A 25,220-nucleotide genomic window follows, 5' to 3' on the forward strand; every position below is an offset into this window, starting at 1 on the left:
AAAACAGCATGGTACTGGTACAAAAATAGACACATTGATCAATGGAACAGAATAGAGAACCAAGAAGTAAAGACACATACATATATCTGACTGAACTTCGACAGAATCAACAAAAATAAACTATGGGGAAAGGGACACCCTATTCAATAAATGGTGCTGGGTAAATTGGCTAGTCATGTGCAGAAGAATGAAACTGGACCCCTGTCTCTCACTGCACCCCAAAATTAACTCAAGATGGATTAAAGACTTAAATGTAAGACCTGAAACTATAACAAATCTGTGAAGAAAACCTAGGAAAAACTCATCTGGACATTGGCTTAGGCAAGAGATTGAGTAAGACCTCATAAGTAAATGCAACAAAAACAAAAATAGACAAATGGGACTTAATTATAACTTCTGCACAGCAGAAGAAACAACAGAGTAAACAGACAACCTACAGAAAATGAGAAAATATTTCTAAACCATGCATCTGAAAAATGACCAGTATTCAGAATTTACAAGGAACTGAACAAGAAAAAACGGTGTTAACTCCATTAAAAGATGGGCAAAGGATATGAACAGACATTTCTCAAAAGAAGACATACAAGCAGCCAACAAACATGAAAAAAAAAGCTCATCACTAATCATTAGAGCGATGCAAATCAAAACCACAGTGACAGTCCATCTCATACCAGTCAGAATGAGTATAAAAAAGTTAAATAACATATTGGTGAGGATGTGCAGAAAAGGGAATGCTTATAACACTGTTGATGGGAATGAAAATTGAAAATTAGTATCACCTTTGTGGAAAACAGTGCAGAGATTTCTCTAAGAACTAAATATAGAATTACCATTTGGTCTAGCAGTCCCACTACTGGACATCTACACAGAGAAAAATAAGTTACATCAAAATGATATCTCCACTTGTATGTTTATCACAATAAACATAAATTATCGAAATAGCAAAGCCATGGAATCAACGTAAGTGTTCATTAGTAGTTGATTAGATAAAGAAAATGTAGTATATATACACCGCAGAATACTGTGTAGCCATAAAAAAGAATGAAACAGACTGGGCCCGGTGGCTCATGCCTGTAATTCCAGCACTTTGGGAGGCTGAGGCAGGCGGATCACTTGAGGCCAAGAGTTCAAGACCAGCATGGCCAATATGGCTAAACCCTGTCCCTACTGAAACTACAAAAATTAACCAGGCATGGTGGTGCACACCTGCAATCCCAGCTACTTGGGAGGCTGAGGCAGAAGAATCACTCAAACCCAGGCAGAGGCTGCAATGGCGGAGACTGCAGTGAGTTGAGATAGTGCCACTGCACTCCAGCCTGTGTGACAGAGCAACACTCTGTCTCAGAAAAAAAAAAAAAAAAAAAAGAAGCTGTATCCTTTGTAGCAACATGGACAGAGCTGGAGGTCATTATTCTAAGTATAATAACTCAGGAACAGGAAATCATATACTGCGTATTCTCATTTGTAAGTGGGAACTAAACAGTGGGAACACATGGACATAGCATGGAAATAATAGACACTGGGGACTTCAGAAGTGGGGAGGATGGATGGGGGTTAAGAGTTGAAAAATTACCTAATGGGTACAGTGTTCACTCTTTGGGTGATGGGTTTCTGGGAGCGCAAACCTCACTATTATGCAATATGTTCATGGAGTAAACTCACACATGTATCTCAGCAATCTAAAATTAAAAAAAAATCTGGCCAGACTCGGTGGCTCATGCCTGTATTCTCAGCACTTTGGGAGGTCGAGGTGGGTGGATTGCCTGAGTTTAGGAGTTCAAGACCAGCCTGGGCAGCATGGTGAAACCCAATCTCTACTAAAATACAGAAGATTAGCTGGGCGTGGCAACATGTGCCTGTAATCCCAACTACTCAGGAGGCAGAAGCGGGAGAATTGCTGGAACCTGGAAGGCAGAGGTTGCAGTGAGCTGAGATCACGCTACTGCACTGTAGCCTGGGCTATGAGAGTGAGACTCTGTCTCAAAAAAAAAAAAAAAAATGTATCCACGTTCAGGGCCCTTTTTCATACTGCTGCTACCTTACCTACGTTCCCGGGCTAAGACCATTTGAGATTACTTACGTTTTTCCTTAATGCTCCCATCTGTTCCTCCTTTAAGGCTGTATTCAGACTTTTATTTTCTCCATTCCCCCTAAGGGTTAACTGTTCAGTGATGAGACCTCATAGCACTTTAAATCACACCCTGATTTTCTGCCTTTCTCCTTCCTGTTAGATCATGAAGACTCTTTTCATCTCTTTGTGCTGTGATACTTAGTGTGTGTAGGTATTAGATAAATGGTTCTTTCCAGTTAGAATCAATTACTCCATTCTTCCTACATCTAACCATTTGCTTCCTCCTACTTTTATTTTAATTTGTGGTATACTACTTTGTATTGATTTTCATACCTGCGCTGAAATAATTTCTAAGACAAGGACTGGACTTTTCTCTTCTCTCTTCTCCCCTCCCCTCCCCTTCCCTCCCTTTCCTTCCCCTCCCCTCCCTTCCCCTCCCCTCCCCTCCCCTCCCGTCCCTTCCCCTCCCCTCCCCTCCCCTTCTCCTTTCTCCTTTCTCCTTTCTTTCTCCTTTTTTCCTTTTCTCCTTTTCTCCTTTCTCCTTTCTCTTCTTCTTTTTTTTTGAGATAGAGTCTCACTCTGCCACTCGGCTGGAGTGCAGTGGTGCGATCTTGGCTCACTGCAACCTCTGCCTTCCGGGTTCAGGCAATTATCTTTCCTCAGCCTCCTGAGTAGCTGGGATTACAGGTGTGCACCACCATACTCAGCTAATTTTTTGTATTTCTAGTAGAAACAGGGTTTCACCATGCTGGCCAGGCTGCGCTCAAACTCCTGACCTCTTGATCTGCTTACCTTGGCCCCAACAAAGTGCTGGGATTACAGGTGTGAACCACCGCGCCCAACCTGGATTTTTCTTTAGTAAAATTCTCATTTTTTGATGCTTATGCCCCTTTACTTCAGGTTTTATCGTATGTCCTGCATCAGTATTAAGCTTCTTTTCAGTTATGTGTATTTAGATTATATTGCTTTAGTTTAAAATAAAGTCTCAAATCTTGGTTTGTGATCCATAAGGTTATTTCATAGTTGGACTTTTCCTTGTTTACATTTGTCCTGTCACGGTGAATTAATAGCCTTTTTAAAAATCTTTTCTACTGAGGCCACTGTAGAGTGTTATTTTCCCCTTTCATTCATCCTCATGAAGTGCTGGGAAGGGTAGGATAGATGGTGTTGATGATCACTACAAAGCGATGCAGAAACCAGTGTACTTGTACCTATTAAAAAGTGACAGCAAATATTACAAATGACTTCTCCTACCCCCTGAGCCATTTAAACATGAACTTCCTACCTGAAGTCCTATGACCCTCAGATACTTTAATGCAGTGATCCCCAAACTTTTTGGCAACAGGGACTGGTTTTGTGGAAGACAGTTTTTCTGTGGACTGGGGTGCAGATGACAATGGTTTCAGGATGAAACTTTTCCACCTCAGATCATCAGGCATTAGATTCTCATAAGGAGTGTGAACTCACATGTGCAGTTCGCAATAGGGTTCGCTCTCCTAAGAGAATCTAATGCTGCTGGTAATATGACAGGAGGCGGAGCTTAGGTGGTAATGCTCCCTTGCCTGCTGCTCACCTCTTGCTGTGCAGTGTGTTCCTAACTGGCTATAGACTGATACTGATCCATGGCCCAGGGGTTGGAGACCCTTGCTTTAATGTATATTTCTTGGAAACAAGAAGATTTTCCTATATAACCACAGAATAACCATTCACGTCATGAAATTAACATGGATACATTACTACCACCAAATTCTTGGACCCCATTCAAGTTTCTCCATCTGACCAATAGTTTGTGTGTATGTGTGTGTGTGTGTGTGTATATATATATTTAGTTGACAAATGATCCTTTATTGAAATATTTTCCTTTGTGCTTCTTAACTAGCTGAGCATTCTCCTGCACCACTGTTTATGTTATGTTATGATCTCATGAGGGTGGTGGACATCAGCATTGCAGCGCATAGATAAGGCAGTCCCCAGGATCTCTTTAATGGTTCCAGAGGGAGTTCTCTGGCTTAAAGATCAGTGCCACATCTTTGAGCAGTGTTGACAATCTCATCAAAAGTGATACTTTCACTTTGTTTAATATTTTCCTGTTTCTTTCTGTTTCCTAGCGATTCCTTGAGGGCTTTGATGATCAGTGCAGAGGGAGAAGGTACCACCTCAATCTGGGCCTGTCTATTCTGAATGGTCAGTTTTCCTGTAATCTCAGACTCTTCCAGTTGCTGGTTGCTTTGGCAGTTTCATCACCCACCTTTTTTGGAGATAGACCCTGGGCACCCATTTTGGGGGCCAGTGCAGATGTAGCATTGATTTACCCTGGTACACCTCAGGTATACAACTTTGATCTCCTTGGGGTGGAACTTCAGCAGCATGGTGGAGGCAGCTGGTGTCGGATTAACCTGGATTCAGTACAATCAAAGAGAGTTGCACCTTGGCTTCCTCTGAGCGAAAAACTGAAGGCAATAATATCTTCTATAGTAAAAAGATCTATGTTAGAATCACATAATAGTTTGGTGTATTATGGACTTTAGTCTCTTCGGTCTCCTGGCCAGTGAGTGCTCCTTCAAACAGGCTTCTATGTTTTTTCTTCTATCATAATTCTTTGAGCACTCCCTTGCTCTTTTATACAAGATGTTTTAGTCTCATTTTGCATTTTTTTCTACCCTAGACCTGGAATGAATGATTTCTTCTAAAGTCCTCGTTCTTTTTATTGGGAAATGTTGTTTTAGAGCCAAATTTTGGGGGCTAGGTATGCTCACTGCTATCGAAAAGTTGCTGCTTACAGGCATCTTCAGTGGTGAGAGCTGGGGAATACACACACACACACATGCACGTACATATCAATATTTATGTCCATATTATATATTTTTAAAACCATGAATTCATACTAATACCTCCAGTTCTATCCTAATACCACAGGATTCAAATCTAGTTTTTTCACTTTCTATATTTGCAACCTCTATCTCTGATGTTGAGAAACCTAACTTCCATTATCCTTAAAATATTTACAGTTACGCATCCCTTAACAGTGGGAATATATTCTGATAAATGTGTTAGGTAATTCCATTGTTGTGCAAGCATCATAGAATGTACTTAAACAAACTCAGATGCTGTAGTCTACTACACCTAGTCTATATGGTATGAGCCTATTGCTTTTAGGATACAAACTTGTATAGCATATTACCTTTCTGAATACTGTAGGCAGTTGTACAATAATAATTTGTGCATCTAAGCATATCTAAATATAGAAAAGGTAAAGCACTGCACTATGATGTTATGACAGTTATGACATCATTATGTCACTAGGCAATAGGAATTTTTCAACTCCATTATAATCTTAAGGGACCAGTTTTATATGCAGTCAGTCATTGACAAAAATGTCTTTATATGGTGTGCGACTGTTCTTACTTGATTAACCTCCTTTGTAACCCACTTCATTTCTGCCACCATATCCTCTTCCAAGTCGAAGTCTCATCCTGTTTGGGGTCTGAAACTTCTACACTATTATGCATGGATTATTTGAAGAAGGATTTATGGAGATGATCTTGGACATCTTAATCTTTTTTTTTTTTTTTTTTTTTTGAGACAAAGTCTTGCTCTGTCGTTCAGGTTGGAGTGCAGTGGCGCGATCTTGGCTCACCGCAACCTCTGCCTTTTGAGTTCAAGTGATTCTCTTGCCTCAGCCTCCCCAGCAGCTGGGATTACAGGCCACGCCACTGCACCCGGCTAATTTTTGTATCTTTAGTAGAGATGGGGTTTCACTATGTTGCCCAGGCTGGTCTTGAACTCCTGACCTCAGATAATCCGCCCACCTTGGCCTCCCAATGTGTTAGGATTACAGGTGTGAACCACAGCGCCGGGCTGGACATCTTAATCTTGATAATATAGATGCAGTATAAATATTCTAGGAGCTTCACATGTATCTGGTTTTTTTTTTTCTTTCTTAATGGAGTCTTGCTCTGTTGCCCATGCTGGAGTGCAGGGCACAATCTCAACCTCAGCTCACTGCAACCTCCGCCTCCTGGGTTCAAGTGATTCTCCTGCCTCAGCCTCCTGTATACTTGGGATTACAGGCACACACTACCATGCCCTTCTAATTTTTGTGTTTTTAGTAGAGATAGGGTTTCACTATGTTGATCAGGCTGGTCTCGAGCTCTGATCTCAAGTGATCCACCTGCCTCAGCTTCCATAAGCGTTGGGATTACAGGCATGAGCCACCACGCCTGGCCAGGCATATATCTGTTTCATTATCAAAATGAACGACATTAAAAAATAATGAAAAATGCTTCTGTGTGTAATAACTTTATGGGATCTGGATCATTTAGTGTGATTAATATGGAAGCTTGGAGTTAGAAGTGTGCAGAGAGCTAAAAGCTTCATTTTTTTCAAACAATAGTTCCACATTTGGTGTAAACTTCTCTGATGTTTAGGGAATGCAAATTAGATTATCTTAATGGTCAGTTTATGTGATAGTGTTTAATTATAATCAGTCATGAAAGTCCACAGCAGCTAGTGTTGGAAGGATTTGTAAGAATCCTGAGATCAGCTCAGTCCTGAAGATTTGAGAAACATCTCTTTCAAAATTATTTCAAAAGGGAAAAGTATTGCTTATTAAGAAAAAAACAGCACATATGATACTATGTTTGTTGCATATTTATAAAGAATTTTCTGTCCTTTAAATGAATCTCATTAAGGGTGCTAGGTATCCAGACCCTTTTTTTTCTTTTTTTGTAATTAGGATCAGACTGAATAAAAATCACGTTTGTAAATATGTTGGTGTATTGGTTTTCTCTCATTGCCGTGACGTATTACCATAGTTTGTAGTTTAAAACAGCATTTATCTTACCATTTTGAAGCTCAAGTCCAAAATGTGTCCTGGGGCAAGCCTGTGTTCCTTTGTATGCTCTAGGAGAGCATCTAGACCACTCTTCTTTCATTCACTTGGCCTTTTACTATTTGGAAAAGCTGTAGTATATTTTATATGCAGAAAAATTAGATGCTATAAGATCAAGGTCATAGAGATCATTTAGTCTTATCCATTTATTTCATAGATAAAGATAACTGAGGCCTAGAAAGTTAAAGTCACATAGTCACTCTAGTCATTGTTTTTACTGCCACCATAGATTTATATTGGGTTTCTCCTTTAAGGTAAAGAAGAACCTGTTTAGCACTGTTCTCTATTTTCTGTCTGTTACCAAATGACTGCCTTTTGGAGAATGGTTCACTTGGACTCTTATTGGATAAACCTTTTTTGAAAACCAGACGTTCAGATTAGCTGCTTCTGCACTTACTTATCTCTATACCAACCTATATATTAGGGTCTCAGAACAAAAGGAGAAAAGGCAGTATATGGAAGGTTTTCTCTATATGTTTCTTTTTGGTTCATTCATTTGTGTTCAGCTGGCTTTTAAAAATTGCTTTCTGTTTGCTACTGCTGGAGGAACGCTGAATGCTTTAGAAAGGGCAGGAGGGATTGTGGAGTGTATGAGGAACTATGAGAAGGCCAGGATAGCCTGAGCACTGACTCAGAGGAAAGAAGTGGCAGGAGAGGAGGCTGTCAGTACAGAGCTTTCACAGAGCTTGAAGGATTTGGATATTTGGCCTAAAAATTGAAGGGAAGCAGTTGGAGAATTTTAAACTCCAAAAAATTTAATTCAGTTTACATTTTTTAAATGCTCTGTATGAAGATTGAATTAGAGGGGAGCTAGACAGGATGCTGGAAGCTAATGTTTAAGTGAGAGATGGTAGTCGCTTATGCTATTTTGGTGGCAAAGTGGAGAATCTGGTGGGGTGAGTAGTTTTGAAAATGGGTTTCGAGGGTACATTGACCAAATTCCATTACTGATTGACTGTAGGGGTGAAAAACATCACCTCACTACCTTTAGAAATTATAACTGGTGTTTCTGCTTTAATTCATTTTGCCAAATTATTTTATCACCAGTTTGACTTGTTACTTTTCTTGTGGCTTTCCCATTCCTTCTTATGTCATATCTAAACTTTGGCTTTCTTCTTTTCATAATCTGTTCTCACTTTTTTCTTTCAGTCTGTCTAGTCACTTTTAATCTCCAGTTACTATAACATGTTCCTGAATGTATAGTCGATGTTTTGTTATCTGTCTTATCTCTCCTGTAAGTTTCTGGCACTAAGTAAGGGCTCAATAATTAAGTGTTGAAATGGGTGTCATGATGACGTGTGATAAATACTGCCTTTTCATAAAAATAAATGGAAGCATTTTAATTAAAGGTACTGGCACTTGGTGGCCATGGCAGCAACAGCAGACATTGGGGATCCGGGCTGCCGGGAGCAGTTCCACTGGGTTTCACCCTCAGAGATGTCCTTCAGGGCACACCAGCAAACCAAGATGGAGTATGAGTGGAAACCTGACAAGCACGGGCTTCAGCAAATCCTGAACTTTTGAAGGAGTTCCAGTCCGTAGACACCACCATCCAGAGAACTGTGCACCAAAAACTGGAACAGTTTAATCAATATCCAGACTTTAACAACTACTTGATTTTTATTCTTATAAAATTAAAATCTGAGGATGAACCCACAAGATCATTGAGTGGTCTCATCTTGAAGAATAGTGTGAAACAGGCTTTATTAAAAGGGAATGTTTAGATAATATTGGTGACTCCTCTCCTCTGATTAGAGCCACTGTTGGTATTTTGATCACAACTATAGTCTCCAAGGGAGAATTGCAGAATTGGCCTGACCTCTTACCAAAACTGTAGCCTGTTGGATTCTGAAGATTATAACACGTGTCAGGGAACATTTGACACCCTTCAGAAGATTTGTGAAGATTCTGCTGAGATTTTAAATAGTGATGTTTTAGATCATCCTCTCAACATTAGATTCCCAAATTTTTACAGTTCTTCAAGCACAGTAGTCCAAAAATAAGGTCTCATGCTGTTGCATGTGTCAATCTGTAACCGGGGGACAAGAGCAGGGCTGCGGGGGCATTCCAATGACGCTCACTGTTCCCCAATCGAATGTGTTTTTTTCCAGCTATTTGGGCTCTTACTCATCCAATAATGGGGAGGAGACCCAGGTGGCCACAGACATACTGTTCAAGTAAATACCAGACCCAAAGAGCTTTACAGAAAAGTGATTTATTAGGCAGAGAGAGAGAAAGAGAGAGAGAGAGCTCCCACGCTGTCATGGGAGGGTATCCAGAGATGGAGTCCGCACAAATAGAGAGAGAGGGCTCCCACATTGCTGTGGGAGGGGATCCCAGAGAGTGAAATCCATATAGGTAAGGGAGTAGGAGGAATTTAACCCCAGAGTTACTCTGGCCCCATTCAAGTTCTTGTCCAGTGAAAGGAGTTTTTTCCGAACTTCCTCTGGAGTGATTGTTCTTCAACTCTGATGCTGGATTGGCTGCCTGGCTCACAGTAGAGCCCCTCCTTCCAAGGCTTTTGGCGGGCTTTCTAAACAAAGGAAGCTTACTTGGGCTTTCTACCTAACCCATACTGGCGAAAGTTAGACAAAGAACTCCAGTTCCCAGATGGGAATGAAAGCAGGTTGGGCGTGTTACTGGGAAGTTCTTGCCTTTGAAACCACGCCCATTGTGGACTTGGGAAGAGAAGTTAGCATAGTCCCTCAAATCAGTCTGTCCTCAGTAGGATGTTGCACATTGATTCTTTTACTGAATTTCACACGGAATCTTTTACTGAGACTCTGTTTGCATTGGCTGCTGATGAAGAACCAGAGGTATGGAAAAATGTGTGCCTAGCACTTATGATGTTGCTCAAAGTTCAAATGGATTGTCTGCTTCCTCACATGCATAGTATAGTTGAGTACATCCTACAGAGGACTCAAGATCAAGATGAAAATGTGGCTTTAGAAGCCTGTGAATTTTGGCTAACTTTAGCTGAACAGCCATTATGCAAAAATGTACTTGTAAGGTATCTTCCTAAGTTGATTCCTGTGTTAGTGAATGGCATGAAGTATTCAGATATAGATACTGTCCTACTTAAAGTTGATGTTGAAGAAGACAAGATGATTCCTGATAGTGAACAGCATATATGGCCACATTTTCACCAATCAAGGACAGTGGCTGAGCAGTGTGATGAAGATGGAATTGAAGATGAAGACAACGTTGATGATGATGATACAATTTCTGACTGGAATCTAAGCAAATGTTCTCGCAAATGTGTATCATGATGAACTACTGCCACATATTTTGCCCCTTTTGAAATAATTATTTTTTCATCATGAATGAGTTGTTAAAGAATCAGGCATCTTGGTTTTAGGAGTCATTGCTGAAGGTTGCATGCGGGCGTGATTCCATACTTGCCTGAGCTTATTCCTTACCTTATTCAGTGCCTCTTTGATAGGAAGGCTCTTGTGTGTTCCATAACATGCTATACTCTTAGCCACTATGCACACTGGGTAGTCAGCCAGCCACCAGACATGTACCTGAAGCCATTAATGACAGAATTGCTAAAGTGCACCCTGATAGCAGCAAGAGAGCACAAGAAGCTGCCTGCAGTGCCTTTGCTACACTAGGAAGCTTGTACAGAACTTGTTTCTTACATTGCTTATATACTTGATACCCTGGTCTTTGCATTCAGTAAATACCAGTATAAGAACCTGCTCATTCATTACAATGCCATAGGAATATTAGTAGATTCAGTAGGATATCATTCACACAAATCAGAATATATTCAGATGCTAATGCCTCCACTGATCAAGACATGGAACATGTTAAAGGATGAAGATAAAGATCTCTTCCCTTTACTTGAGCGCCTATCTTTAGTTGCCACAACACTGCAGTCTGGCTTCCTTCTGTACTGTGAACCTGTGTATCAGTGTTGTATAAACCTAGTACAGAAGACACTGGCACAAGCCATGCTAAACAGTGCTCAACCAGATCAATCTGAAGCTCCAGATAAATACTTTATGATAGTGGCTCTTGATTTACTGAATGGCCTGGCTGAAGGACTTGGAGGCAACATTGAACAGCTGGTAGCCCGAAGTAACATCCTAACACTAATGTATCCTAACACTAGTACATGCAGGATAAAATGCCAGAAGTTCAACAGAGTTCTTTTGCCCTATTAGGTGACCTCACAAAAGCTTGCTTTCAGCATGTTAAGCCTTGTATAGCTGATTTCATGCCAATGTTGGGAACCAACCTAAATCCAGAATTCATTTCAGTCTGCAACAATGCCACAGGGGCAGTTGGAGAAAGTTCCATTCAAATCGGTGTAGAGATGCAGCCTTATATTCTATGGTGTTGCACCAGCTTGTAGAAATCATTAACAGACCCACTACACCAAAGTTGTTAGAGAATACAGCAATAACAACTGGTCATCTTGGTTACTTTTATCCTCAAGAGGTGACCCCAATGCTACAGCAGTTTATAAGACCCTGGTGCACCTCTCTGAGAAACATGAGACAATGAGGAAAAGGATTCAGCCTTCCATGGAATTCGTACCATGATCAGTGTGAATCTCAGTGGTGTAATCCAAGATTTTACATTTTTTGTGATGCTGTTGCATCATAGATTAACCTAAAAGATGACCTCAGAGACATGTTCTGTAAGATCTTTCATGGATTTAAAAATCAAGTTGGTGATGAAAATTGGAGGTGTTTATCTGACAGTATCCTCTTCCCTTAAAAGAGCATCTTGCAGCTCTTTATGGTGTTTAATCTAATAGATTTAAGCTGCAGTCCCAAAATTAGGGGTCCTTCAGTCTTGGAGACTATGGGGGAGCCTCTGTAGCCAGGGAAAATGTTAACGGTGGTGGGGGTGGGTAAACCAGTAGGGAATATAATACGTAAAATCACAACTCTGCTGGAAGGGGTGGGAGGGAGGTTTTGCTGTCAAGTCTTTGTTGGGATACGTTTTAACATCTGGAGCTTTTGTGGGTGGAAATATGTCTCCAGTTACAGCTCCACACTGGATTTGAAGAAGCAAAAAAAAAAAAAAAGAAAAAGTCTATTCAGTCTACTCACAAAACAGTACATTGTGGAATATTATGCGGAATTGTACCAAAGCAAGAACCATCTAAATGATGCATAGGGACAAGAAAGAAGAACATTTCTATAGCGTACAATAAAGGAAACCTAAGAATGGGAGTTACAAATAGTAAGGAAGCTTTTTTTTTAATTTAAAATTTTTTTTATATAAGTTTTTCCACACGATAGGGCCTTGTTTTGCGTGTTGATGAAGAACTATACAAACAAAGCTAATATAGTTAAAATCAGCTTGCCTTCCCATAGGAGTAGCAGGTTCCTGGAAGTTGCAATTTAAGGTACCCCAAAAAGCTAGAAATAAAACAAGCATAAGCAATGAAGCACCCTGTGAAATGCCAGATGAGTCACTCCTTTTACCTTTTTTGGGGTGGGGAGGGAGGGAGGAATAAATGGGGTAGGACATATCAAACTAAAGATGACATCTTAATTTTGCTTTGAACATTAATGTAGCATGTATAAATTTGATGGTTGTACTTCATCAGATTTAATTTCTAGGCCAAGATGCTATTTTTTAAAGTACAGTTTAAGGTTCAGGCATGCATTCTGGCTCACAGTGGTTGAAAGTAATTTAAATTAGTGGGAAAGTAGCATGGTTGCATCACATAGAGAGATTGATATTCATTTACCTATGTTGTGCCAGTTTGTGTTGCAGTTTACCAATTCAATACAGCCTTGCATTTAAAGTTCCTTTTTAAGATTTGTGGATTTTATTTTTATTAAGAATATAGATATATAAAGTAACTACAGTTTACAGCTAGGCCTTGAAATATCTTCTTTAGGATCTATTAGGAATAAGATTGATACTGTATTGTGTGTAACCTGCACAGTGTGGAAAGCTGATATACCTGTGCAAAATCTTTGCCTCTGTGCTGTCAATGTGATGTGCTTTTTGCATGGTTATATGCGACTAGTGATTTTATCAAAACTTCTAAAATTTAAATTACAAGGTAAAAGATCTGTAAAAGGTTGCATAAATGTTAGTTGGCACATAAAGACAATTGTAGAAGTTGAAAAATGATTGCTGTATTTCAGTGTTTATTCCCACTCAACATACTGCCTCCTAAGCTTCCTTTTTTTTTTTTTTTTTTTTGTTCAAAGCATGGTCTTAAAGATATGTTTAAGTTAACGGATGTAATTCCTACACTGTATTTTGTGCATGTTGTGGCCCTCTGTGCCCTAGATATATGCACACAGGGTGCAAATTAAAAGCTGCAGAGTGAAAGTTGGTTTGGATCCTCTTCATTTTATTTGTTTAGCTTTTCTGTTATTTTTCTCTACTTACATATATTTCTGTGAATAAATCCTTGTTAAATTAACCTTAAAAAAAGTTAAAGGTACTGTTTAGTATTTTTCACTTAGCTTTCTATACACATTATGACATAACCTGTTTACAAAATAAGTTTCTAAGGTATCACATGTCATAATAGCAAGCTACAAGTAACTAAAACGATGATGCTAGCATAGATGTGGTAGTGGAGGGACAGCTTACAGAAAGTTGACATGGTCCTAATATAGGTAAATAGAATCTCAAACTGATAATTGATACTTTCAGGTATGCTTTGATATTGAATGACAAAATTTGAAAGAATAGAAGGAAGCTATTCCAACTCCAGTAGTGAATCTTTCATGTCCATTTAATTATCAGTATAGATCCTTTTTTGTCCTATTAATAGAACTTTTATGTTTTAAGAAAAGTTTAAATGTATGAAATGAAGTTGTTGTGATTCTTTAAACAGACATATTTTTCTTTATTCAGAATTAATGTTTCTTATAGATTAAGTATATTACAATATGAAGTTCAGTTCAGTAATTCTTGAGCTTCTATTTTCCAGATATATTTATTCTTAATTTCTTAGGTCAATGAGGTGGATAAGAGTGTCCTTGTCACTAATTAGCTCAAAATCTTGTTTGATAGGCCGATAAATTATAAACACATGATTATAGTATGAATTTATAAATTATTAATATGCATGTGGTCTTGAAATAACATAAAATGAAAGCTGTGTCTGTGTCAAGGGAGTCATTCAGAAACTTTTGAAGAGGAAGTTAACATCTGAGTTGGGTGTTGAAGAATGAATGCAAGTTTTATCAATTGACCAAGGAAATTAGAGGATAAACATTTTAGCATAGGGAAAAGCATGTACAGCATGAGTGTATCACAAAACCATGATGTGTGAGAGAGGAATATCAGCATTGCTAAGAATATAGCGTGTGGGGTAGAGGGCAGTTAGAAATGACCCCAGGGAAATAAGATGGTGGAAAGGAAGAAAAATTCAGTATCTCAAACTAAAAGGACAAATGATATTTATAAATCAGATTTTTAAAATAAGAAAGATATAACATTAAATATTATCAATATTTCTGTTATCAGCTCTTCATACACACTTCCTATCTATGTATGAGACCATAGAGTATTTTATTCTGAACACTTTTTCTCATAAAAATGAAATTACTGGATTATCTAAACTCCTTCTTGATCAAAGCCTGTGCTGCAGAGAAAAAGTCAGTGAACTTAAAATTAATTTATTCATAAACAGAGAGCAGGCTGAGTGCAGTGGATCATACCTGTAATTCCAGCACTTTGTGAGGCTGAGGTGGTACGATTGCTTGAGCCCAGGAATTTGAAACCAGCCTGAGCAATGTGGCAAGACCCCATCTGTACAAAGCACTAAAAAATTAGCCAAGAATGGTGGCATATGCTTGTGGTTCCAGCTACTTGGGAGGCTGAGATGGGATCATCACCTGAGTCCAGGAGGTTGAGGCTGCAATGAGCCATGATTGCGCCACCGCCCTCTAGCGTGGGTGACAGAGCAAGACCCTGTCTTAAAAAAAAAAAAAAAAAAAGAACACAGTGTAATATATTCTTTTTACCTAGCATAGTACCTGGCATAGAGTAGATGTATAATGAGCAATATTTTTGGAGAAAATATTGAATTCTGTGATTTGGATCAAGTAGCTATTATAAAATTGTTATAGTTAATGAGGACACTGAAGCTAAGAGTCTTTCACTGATTGAATGAACTTTAGGAGTTGTTGAAGTTGCTCTTCTAGCCTGAATAAATAATTAAATATTTTTCAATTTAGGCTATTCTGTTTTATTGTCCTGTGGTGATTGAAAGTATTGCCTTCAGGCTCTTCAACTTCTAGTAGCATTTAGGTGGTACTTCCATAATCTTTGATGCCTTTTCTGTCTTGGGAGTCCGGCAACCTGTATTAGTAGAAGCTGCCAGCTTGGTAGCTTCAGTTGAGTTGCATGTAGACACAGATGGGAAAGTTGGTCTGTTGAACCTCTTTTTACCTTTTAGTACATGGGTGAAGGAGAAAGTAGTGTAAGAACATTAGACCAACCATTGGGAAACCCAGATTTCAACTGTGGCTGTATAATTAGTGTCTCACATGACATAACGTATAGAGTTCTTCGGCCATGAGAGGTTGCATCAACTGATTGGAGCCTTTTCCCAGCTCTGAAATTCTAATTTCTTTCCCTTTCCCCTGGGACTTTATTTACTCTTTCCTTGTTTTTTCTTCCTTGCTGGATGAGCTGGGGACATTGTTTTGAAAATACATTCCCTCTGCATGAAATTTTTTTTTTTTTTAGTTTAAGTTCTGGAATACATGTGCAGAATGTGCAGGTTTGCTACAGAGGTATACATTTGCCATGGTGGTTTGCTGCACCTATCCACCTGTCATCTAGGTTTAAGCCTCACATGCATTAGATATTTGTCTTAATGCTCTCCCTCCCCTTGACCCACCCCACAATAGGCCCCAGTGTGTGATATTCTACTCCCTTTGTCCATTTGTTCTCATTGTTGAGCTCCCACTTATGAGTGAGACATGCAGCGTTTGGTTTTCTGTTCTTGTGTTAGGTTGCTGAGAATGATGGCTTCTAGCTTCATCCATGTCCCTGCAAAGGACATGAACTCATTTTTTTTTTTTTTTATGGCTGCATCGCATTCCATGGTATATATGTGGCACGTTTTCTTTATCCAGTCTGTCACTGATGGGCATTTGGGTTGGTTCCAGTTGCTGCTGTTTTGAACAGTGCCTCAATAAAAATGTGTGCATGTGCCTTTATAGTAGAATTATTTATAATCCTTTGGGTATATACCCAGTAATGGGATTGCTGGATCAAATGGTATTTCTGGTTCTAGATCCTTGAGGAATTGTCACACCATCTTCCACAATGATTTAACTAATTTATAGCCCCACCAGCAGTGTAGAAGCATTCCTATTTCTCCACATATTCTCCAGCATCTCTTGTTTTCTGAGCTTTTAATAATCACCATTCTAACTGGTGGGAGATGGTATCTCGTTGTGGTTTTGATTTGCATTTTTCTAATAACCAGTGATGATGAGCTTTTTTTCATATGTTTGTTGGCTGCATAAATGTCTCCTTTTGAGAAGTGTCTGTTTGGTGGGGTTGTTTTTTTCTTGTAAATTTGTTTAAATTTCTTGTAGATTCTGGATATTAGCACTTTGTCAGATAGATAGATTGCAAAAATCGTCACCCATTCTGTAGGTTGCCTATTCACTCTGATGATAAGTTCTTTTGCTGTGCAGAAGCTCTTTAGTTTAATTAGGTCTCCTTTGTCAGTTTTGGCTTTTGTTGTGATTGCTTTTGGTGTTTTCAGTGATGAAGTCTTTGCCCATGCCTATGTCCTGAATGGTATTGCCTAGGTTTTCTTCTAGAGTTTTCATGGTTTTAAGTATTACGTTTACGTATTTAATCCATCTCGAGTTAATTTTTTATAAGGTGTAAGGAAGGGACCCAGTTTCAGTTTTCTGCATATGGCTAGCCAGTTTTCCTAGCACCATTTATTAAATAGGGAATCCTTTCCCCGTTGCTTGTTTTTGTCAGGTTTGTCGAAGATCAGGTGGTTACAGATGTATGGTGTTATTTTTGAGGACCCTGTTCTGTTCCATTGCTTTATATATCTGTTTTGGTACCAGTGCCATGCTGTTTTGATTACTATAGCCTTATAGTATAGTTTGAAGTCAGGTAGCATGATGCCTCCAGCTTTGTTCATTTTGCTTAGGAGTGTCTTCATTATAGGAGCTCTTTTTTGGTTCCATATGAAATTTAAAGTATTTTTTTTCTAATTTTGAGAAGAAAGTCAATGATGGCTTGATGGGAATAGCATTGAATCTATAAATTACTTTGGGCAGTATGGCCATTTTCACAATATTGATTGCAACAAGGGAAGTGAAGGACCTCTTCAAGGAGAACTGCAAACCCACTGCTTAAGGAAATAAGAAAATTTTAAATTTCGTAAATTATACCTATTCATTTTTGAGATTTCCTTTATTACTGCTTAATAGACTTTCTGGTTAACCTGAAGATGACACATAAGAAAAATTTTCTGCTTACAAGGTGGGGTATATGATACAGCTTGATTTTTAAAAAAGCTTTTTATTTTGAACTAATTTCAAAAAATACAGAGAATTTCTATATACCTTTCACTCATTTCCTAATGTTAATATGTTATATGTCTATACTATGATGATCAAAACTAGGAAATTAAGCTTGATATAATACTAACTAATCTGCAGGCTTTGAGTTTTACCAGTTTTCCCACTAGTGTCTTTTTTGGTCTGGTTCAGAATCTTATCCAGGATCCCACACTGCATTTTTTTTGCTGTCTCCTTATTTTTTCCAATCTACAATAGTTCTTAGTCTTTCTTGTTCTTTATAATCCTGATATTTTTAATGAGTACTGACCCATTGTTTTATTGAAGAATATTTAACATAGTTTTGTATGAATGTTTTCTCATTGTGATTTGTGTTTTTGGCCATAATGCCATAATGCCATGGATATGATTTGCTCTTCTCAGTTCATCATATTAGAAAATACATGATTTCAGTTTGTGTTACTAGAGATGATGTTAACTTTGTTCACTGGATTAAGATTGTGTCTTTCAATACAAAGTGGTGATATCTTCCTATGCAAAGTTACTGGGTTTTTTTTTTCCTTTATAATTAATATCTTGTGGGCAGATACTTTGAGACTATTTGAACATCCCATTTCTTAGAGTTTTGCCCATGAATTTTAGCTTTTCTTGATTCTTTATTAGTTGGAATTCTATAAGGAGGAGCTGTCTACATTTTCTCACTCTCTTGTTCATTTATCTAAAATGCTTTATATTAGTATGGGCTTGTGGGTTTTTTTTTTTTTAATTCTATGTATATACATTATTATAACTACTTAACTTTGTTGCTAAAATCATTCTAAATTTGGCTTTTAGGAGTACCTTCAGGTTGGTTCTTGTGTCTTTCTGGAATGCCACATTATTTTCTGAGAACTTCTCTATTTTCTGGCACCACAAAATATTCCAGGCTTGTCTTGTATTTTCTCTCCCCTAGCCCTTGAGTCATCATGTCTCCAAGGAAGATTTTCATTGGAGAATGAGATTGAGAAACCAAGATCTGGGGGCTGGGTGTGCTTCTTGCTACTGAGGTGTAATTGCTTTTAATTACTGTGGCAGACAGAGCTGACAATTATATGTATACACCCACACTTCTATATTTATTTTTGTACCCATTTCCATATATATTAAAGATCCAGAGTTCATACTGATACCTTTGACCCCAATACAATACCACAGAATTTTTCCTAGCCTTTCTTCTTATTTTTAATCCTTTTCTCAGAAAGTGAGAAACTTGGTTTCTCATTAACCACAATATTAACCACAATACTTACTCAACACTTTATGTGTGTATGGGTACATATAATGATTATAGCATATATTTATACATAGTTATAGATACGTATTTGGGTTATAGTATTTGGTTATAGTATATAATATAGTATACATAAAAAATCTTATTTATACTATATTATATTATTTAAATATTTATAGTATATAGTATATACTATAATATACTATATAATATAGTATAAATAATTATATAATGTATAATTATGTAAGTATATGTATTATAGTATATACTATATAATATAGTATAAATAAAAATATAATATAAACATAGTATTTTATAATTTATAAGTTATATATTTTATCTTTTTATTTACTTTATAAATTATATATAATTTATATATAATTTATATAAAATTTTCTAAAAATATATAAAATATATATTATATTATATCTAATTTTTAAAGCATATTATAAATGTTATATTATAATATAAATATATAATATAGTATAAATAAAAATATATAAATAATACTTAAATATTATAAATAATATTTTAATATTAAAATAATATTTTTATTTTATTATTATATAAATAATAAAATAAAAATATTTTAAATGTTAGTATTTATAAATATTAAATATTTATATTATAATAAAGTAATATAAATATTTTTTATTTTAATAATTTTTATTATAGTATTTTATACTATAGTACATATACTATATAATAAATATACATATCTTTTTTTAACTTTAACTCTACAGTATACAATAAATACTGTTTTCTATGTTTGCCTATGTTCTTTTAGTTCTCAATCCTTGCAGTTTAATTTTATTATTCATTTGTAATTCTTTTAGGTTTATTTGTTGCTGTTTGTATTTGGTTTTGGGTTCTGCCCACATCATGGTTTATTCAAAGTATTCGTTTATTTCATATTACTTCATAGAGATTTTTTCTTCTTTTTTAAAACTTCCATTTTATTTTTAATCTATGTATGTATTTGGTTGTTTGTTTATTTTGAGACCAGGTTATGAGACTGGGTAATTTTTGTATTTTTTGTTAGAGATGGGTTTTCACCATATTGCCAAGGGTTGTCTTGAACTCCTGGGCCCAAGCGATCCACCCGTCTTTGCCCTCCACAGTGCTGGGATTACAGGCTTGAGCCACTGCACCTGGTTGACGTCTTTCTTATTCTTTTTTTTAACCACTATATGTTACTTATTTTGTAGATTGTACATTGTTTATTCATTTATTCTCCCAACAGTGGGCAATCAAGAATGTTTCCAATATTTTACAGTTATAAACTGCAACAAAGCCTATGCTAGTATAGTGCATTATTATTTTTGTAATTTAGATAAATACATCTAGCACTTTACTAGTATCCATACCAGCTCCTATTCAGTTGTTTAGAAACTTCTGCATATAAAAGTGCTAGTCGGTATTACTATATGTTGTTATTCTTGATATTCTATTTTCCTAGAACATTCCAGTCACCTTCTACTCTTATCCAAAACTTAACTGGTAAATCTTAAGTGCATTGATTAATAAGTCTCTGGTATTACCATAATCTCATAAAATCATCCTATGATATTTTTATTACCGCCTCTCCCAAAGTATAATGTCCTTAAGATATGAAATTCTGCAGTAAACAGAACAAAAAAGAAAAGCTTTTAAAAAAACTTCACTTGACATAATATGCAAAAGTGTGATGGGGCTGTGCACAGGTTACATGGGCACTCAGGGATGCACTGTAACTTGACTGGTTTGAGGACAGAAAACTGAATCTAAAATAAGGAAATTCTGACTGCTAAAGGAGTTGAGGCCACTCAGTACATTCATTTTCTCTCATCTAACAAAAGGACTACACATACCACTAATGCACTTGGCATTTTGATTTATTAAATGTGTATGTTAACTGAAATCTGCCACCCACCGTTATAATCAGTATGGCTAAAATTACTCATCTGAAAACTGCGAAGGCTAAAGTAAATTTTAAAAAGCTTAGGTAAAATCCAGTCAAGCAAAACCTAGTTTGAGCTTATTGCTGAGGTCTGCAACATATTAAATAACTGCAACCATTAGAAGTCACACCAGCCACACCTGACTCTTCTTTTTCAAGTGCTAATGTGCTTCTGTAGTGGCCTATTGCTCTTTTGGCCTTCTGTGAGGCATCACAGAAAGGAAGGAACAAATATTTAAATTATAGAAAGTAAATGCAGTAGGAATAGCATTGACTCTAAAACAGTAGAAACAAGTCTAATGATAGCATTTGAGAAACAAGATGTATTAGTTTTCTCTGGCTGCTGTAACAAATTACCACAAATATAGTGGCTTAAAACAGCACACTGCTTGTTATCTTACTGTCCTGTAGGTTACAAGTCAGATAGAGGTCTCTGCAGGCTAACATCAAGATGTCATCAGGGCTATCTGCCTTTCTGGAGAGTCTAAGGAAGAATCCATTTTACTATCTTTTCCAACTTGTAAAAACTGCCCTTGGCTCATGACTTCCTTCCTCTATATTCAAAGCCAGCAACACTGCACCTCTTTGACCTTTCTCCTTCTGACTCTCTTCTACCTCCCTCTTCCATTCTGAGTGATTATTATATATTGGTCCCCCTCAGATAATCCAGGGTAATGCTCCTATTTTAAGGTCAGCTGACTGGCAATCATAATTCCTTCTTTGCCATGTAAGCTGTCATATTCACAGGGATTATTCTGATTATCAGGAAAATTATTTCATTTCTCTGGAACTCCTGTTTTTATCATAGTAGAATTCTTAAAATATTTTATGAGAAGCCATAATTTCAGCATGGAGACCCCAAAATGAAACAATATTCGTGTGTGACTTTTGAAAGGAGCTACGTACGTCCCTACTGATTTCTTCCTCTTTCTCAGATTTTGAATTTATACACTGTTTATTTTTTAATAAAATAAGGTAGGGTGTTAAGGTAGATTTGTTCCAGGGAAGGCTAGAGAAAAGTCTAAGATCATTTCTTGAGAGCAGAAGAGAAATTTGTAAAGAATTGAGTCATAGCTGAATTCTACCCTTTCTGGTTAATAATTCAGAAGGAATACAATGATGAACAGACTTCTTTTTTTAAGTAAAGATTTTGTTTCTTAGGGTATTCTTTGTAAAGAATTTGTGTAGACATATTCACAGAGCCCTGTTGTGTTTTCTTAGTCAGGGATCCAGATATATTTTAAGGAAGTTTCTTCTGTATAGTGCCTGTATTCTGGTGATGTTTTTTAAGCTTGTTTAAAGTTGGTCACTGTTACCACATCTAGCCATTTGAGTTTTACAGAGAGTCAGAGTCATGGCCTCAGCCTATTTTCCAGAAAGATTTTTTAAATTTAATTTTTATATATTTTGGGAATACAGATGCAGATTCTTTTACATGTGTGTAGTGGTGAAATCTAGCTAGGCTTTTAGCATACCCATCACTTAAATAGTGATCATTGCACCTACTGGTAAATTTTTAGCCCTTACCTCCTTCCCATCCTCCCATCTTTTGTAGTCTCCAGTGTCTGTTATTCCACTCTGTATGTCCTTGTGTACCCATTGTTTAGCTCCCACTTACAAGTGAGAGCATGTGGTATGGGACTTTCTGTTTCTGAGTGTTATTTCACTTCTAATAATAGCTTCTAGTTCCGTGTTGCTGCAAAACACATGATTTCATTCTTTCTTTCTGGCTGAGTAGTATTCCATGGTGTATGTGTATTTCCCACACTTCCAGAAAGAGTTTTCTATCAATACTATACCTGAAATCTCTCGGGGTAGGAATTTTTGGGTGTCACAGTGAGAGTGGGAGAAAGGCACACTGGATTAGAACTCACTGGGGATGGGTGTTAGTCTGGATTTATTTATTTTCACTAAATATGTTTTGGGTACCTACCAGGTAGTAATTGTAAATAAGATAATGGCATTTTTAAACCCTTCCTAAATGGGGAATTTGCTCCAGTCGTGTTTTAAATCTAGAAAATGTTTATATTTAATTATAGTCCCTTCATTGTTTCTGTGCCTCTTTTCTAGAACCTCTAAAAGTTGGCTGTTATATGTCTGTTGAGCCTCTTTTTATTTTCTCTTTGTTTTTCTTTATTTTTTAAACCTTTGTCCTTTTACCTTTTTTAGCTCTTTTTTTGACATTTCATAGAGTTTATTTTTAAACGAGGCAATCACTTAACTATGTAGATTTTAAATATATTCATTTGTTATTTGCTATGTGTTTTTTTTTCTTTTTTCTTTTTTGTAATCATCTTACTGGTCATTAAGTGGTATTATATTGTGATTTTGATTCGCTTATTCTCAAATGAGGTTGAACTTCTTTGTGTGTTTATTGTCTATTTGTATTTATCTTTAGAGAAATGTTTTCATTTCAAGTCCTTTTCCCATTTAACTAGCTGTTTGTGTTTTTGTTGTTGAGTTGTAAGAGTTATTTATATTTTCTTGATACTAGACTCTTATGAAATTTGTGATTTGCAAATATTTTCTCCCATTCTGCAGGCTTCTTGATAATGTCCTTTGCTATAAAATAGTTGTTAATTTTTATGAACTCCAATTTATCTAGTTTTGTTGTTGCCGTTGCTTATGCTCTTAATGTCATATCAAAGAATTCATTGCCAGATCCAAAGTCAAAGTCACGAAAATTTATCCCTATGTTTTTGTTTTGTTTTAAAAAGAAATGGTTTTGCTATGTTGCCCAGGCTGGTCTTGAACTTCTAGACTAAAGCAATCTGCCCACCTTAGCCTCCCAAAGTGCTAGGAATACAGACATGAGCCACTGCCCCCAGCCTCTTTTTTTTTTTTTTTCCTGAGAGTTTTATGGTTTTAGTTCTTACATTTAGGCCATTGATGTATTTTGTGTTTTTGTGTATGGTGTGAGGTACTGATCTGACTTCATTCTTTTGCCATTGGTTGACAGTTTATCCTTTCACCACTTTAAAAATGCTATCTGAGTGAGACCGGGCCCAGACCTGTAATCTCAGGACTTTAGGAGGCCAAGGCGGGTAGATCACCTGAGGTCAGGAGTTTAAGACCAACATGGCAAATCCCCATCTCTACTAAAAATACAAAATTTAGTTGGGCATGGTGGTGGGTTCCTTTCATTCCAGCTACTTGGGAGGCTGAAGCAGGAGAATTGCTTCAACCCAGGAGGTGGAGGTTGCGATGAGTAGAGATCATGCCACAGCAATCCAACATAGGCAGCAATAGCAAAACTTAGTCTCTAAATAAATAAATAAATAAATAGACAGAAGTAAGAATACCATCTGTAGCTGGGTGCCATGTCTCACACCTTCAATCTTAGCACTTTGGGAGGCTGAGGCGGGCAGATTGCTTGACCAGAATGAGAATGAAAATATATGTTATCAAAATTTGTAGAATGTAACTAAAGCAGCGCTTAGAAGAGAATTTATAGTGCTGAATTCTTACATTAGAAAAGAAGGTCTCAAATCAGTAATCCAAGCTTGTACCTTAAGAAACTAGCAAAAAATTAATTCCAAATCAAGTAGAAGGAAGGAAATAATGAAAACAGATTAATGGAATTGAAAGCCCAAAAGTGATTGAGAAAAAGGAATGAAATTGAAAAGTGGTCTTTGAAAAGATCAATAAAATTGATAAACATTTAGCAAGACTGACAAAAGCATAGTGAAATAAAGATTACAACGTTGAAGGATAAAGATACTGCTACAGACTCCACAGACATTAAAAAGATAATGAGAGAAAAATATGAGAAACTCTTAAGCACAAATTTTACTACTTGAGTGTACCAATTCCTTAAAAACGCAAACTACTAAACTTCACCCAAGTTGAAATAGATAATTTGAATAGCCCTGTAATTATTAAAGAATTTGCTTTAATAATTAGAGAAAAAAATCCAAAAAAAAATCTCCTTGTCCATATGGTCTCACTGGCAAATTTTACCAAACAATTAATGAAGAAATAACTTCTAGAAAGTAAAAAAGGGAGAGATAGTCCCAATTTATTTTACAAATCCAGCAATAACTTCACACTAAAACCAAACAAATAAATTATATGAAAAGGAAACTATAGGTCAGTATCCCTCATTAACATTGTAGTGCATGCTTGTAATTTTATGAGGCTTCAACAGCCATTTCGATTGCAGGTTTAGCTCTGTAGTGTCAGAGGCAGGCTGTAGTCAACCTTGACACAGTTTCTAGCTCTATACCACACCCAAATGACAAGCTGGTGGCCAGAGGTAAGAATTGAGAGCCGTGACTCCTGCCTAGCAGACAGGGTTCTCCTCTTACCCTCAGCTTGCATTAAATGAACCATTCAGTCATTATATTTGCCCAGGAACTTAAAGTGACCACACCCTCTTTCCCAATACTACTACTAGTTGCCAGAATCTCTTTTTCTCTCTACCTACCTGTGCTCCGTGTGTGGCTTCAAAGCATTCCCTGTATGCTTCAGGGTCTATAAGTACTAAAAACTCTTAAACTTTCACATTGGGTTATATCATTGAAGCCATGTCCTCAACCTGACCCATAACTGCA

General features: G+C 36.9%; 1 protein-coding gene, 1 long non-coding RNA gene and 1 pseudogene across 11 annotated transcripts in view; all 3 read left to right on the forward strand.

Annotated features, from left to right (window-relative positions):
• The window catches only part of CCSER2 (coiled-coil serine rich protein 2), a 178,617-nt gene that overhangs the window by 31,162 nt on the left and 122,235 nt on the right, over positions 1-25,220 (forward strand). The gene's annotated exons all lie outside the window — the stretch shown is intronic.
• LOC116542154 lies at positions 2,877-18,802 on the forward strand. The gene is made up of 3 exons (XR_004265091.1): positions 2,877-3,862; positions 12,778-12,786; positions 18,789-18,802. It is a non-coding gene; the product is annotated as an uncharacterized LOC116542154 (long non-coding RNA).
• On the forward strand, positions 6,194-12,339 carry LOC116542152 (annotated as a pseudogene).

The sequence above is a fragment of the Sapajus apella genome, unplaced genomic scaffold (genome assembly GCF_009761245.1).
Source record: "Sapajus apella isolate SASKATOON/1434 unplaced genomic scaffold, GSC_monkey_1.0 scaffold163, whole genome shotgun sequence".
Classification (NCBI taxonomy): Eukaryota; Metazoa; Chordata; class Mammalia; order Primates; family Cebidae; genus Sapajus; species Sapajus apella.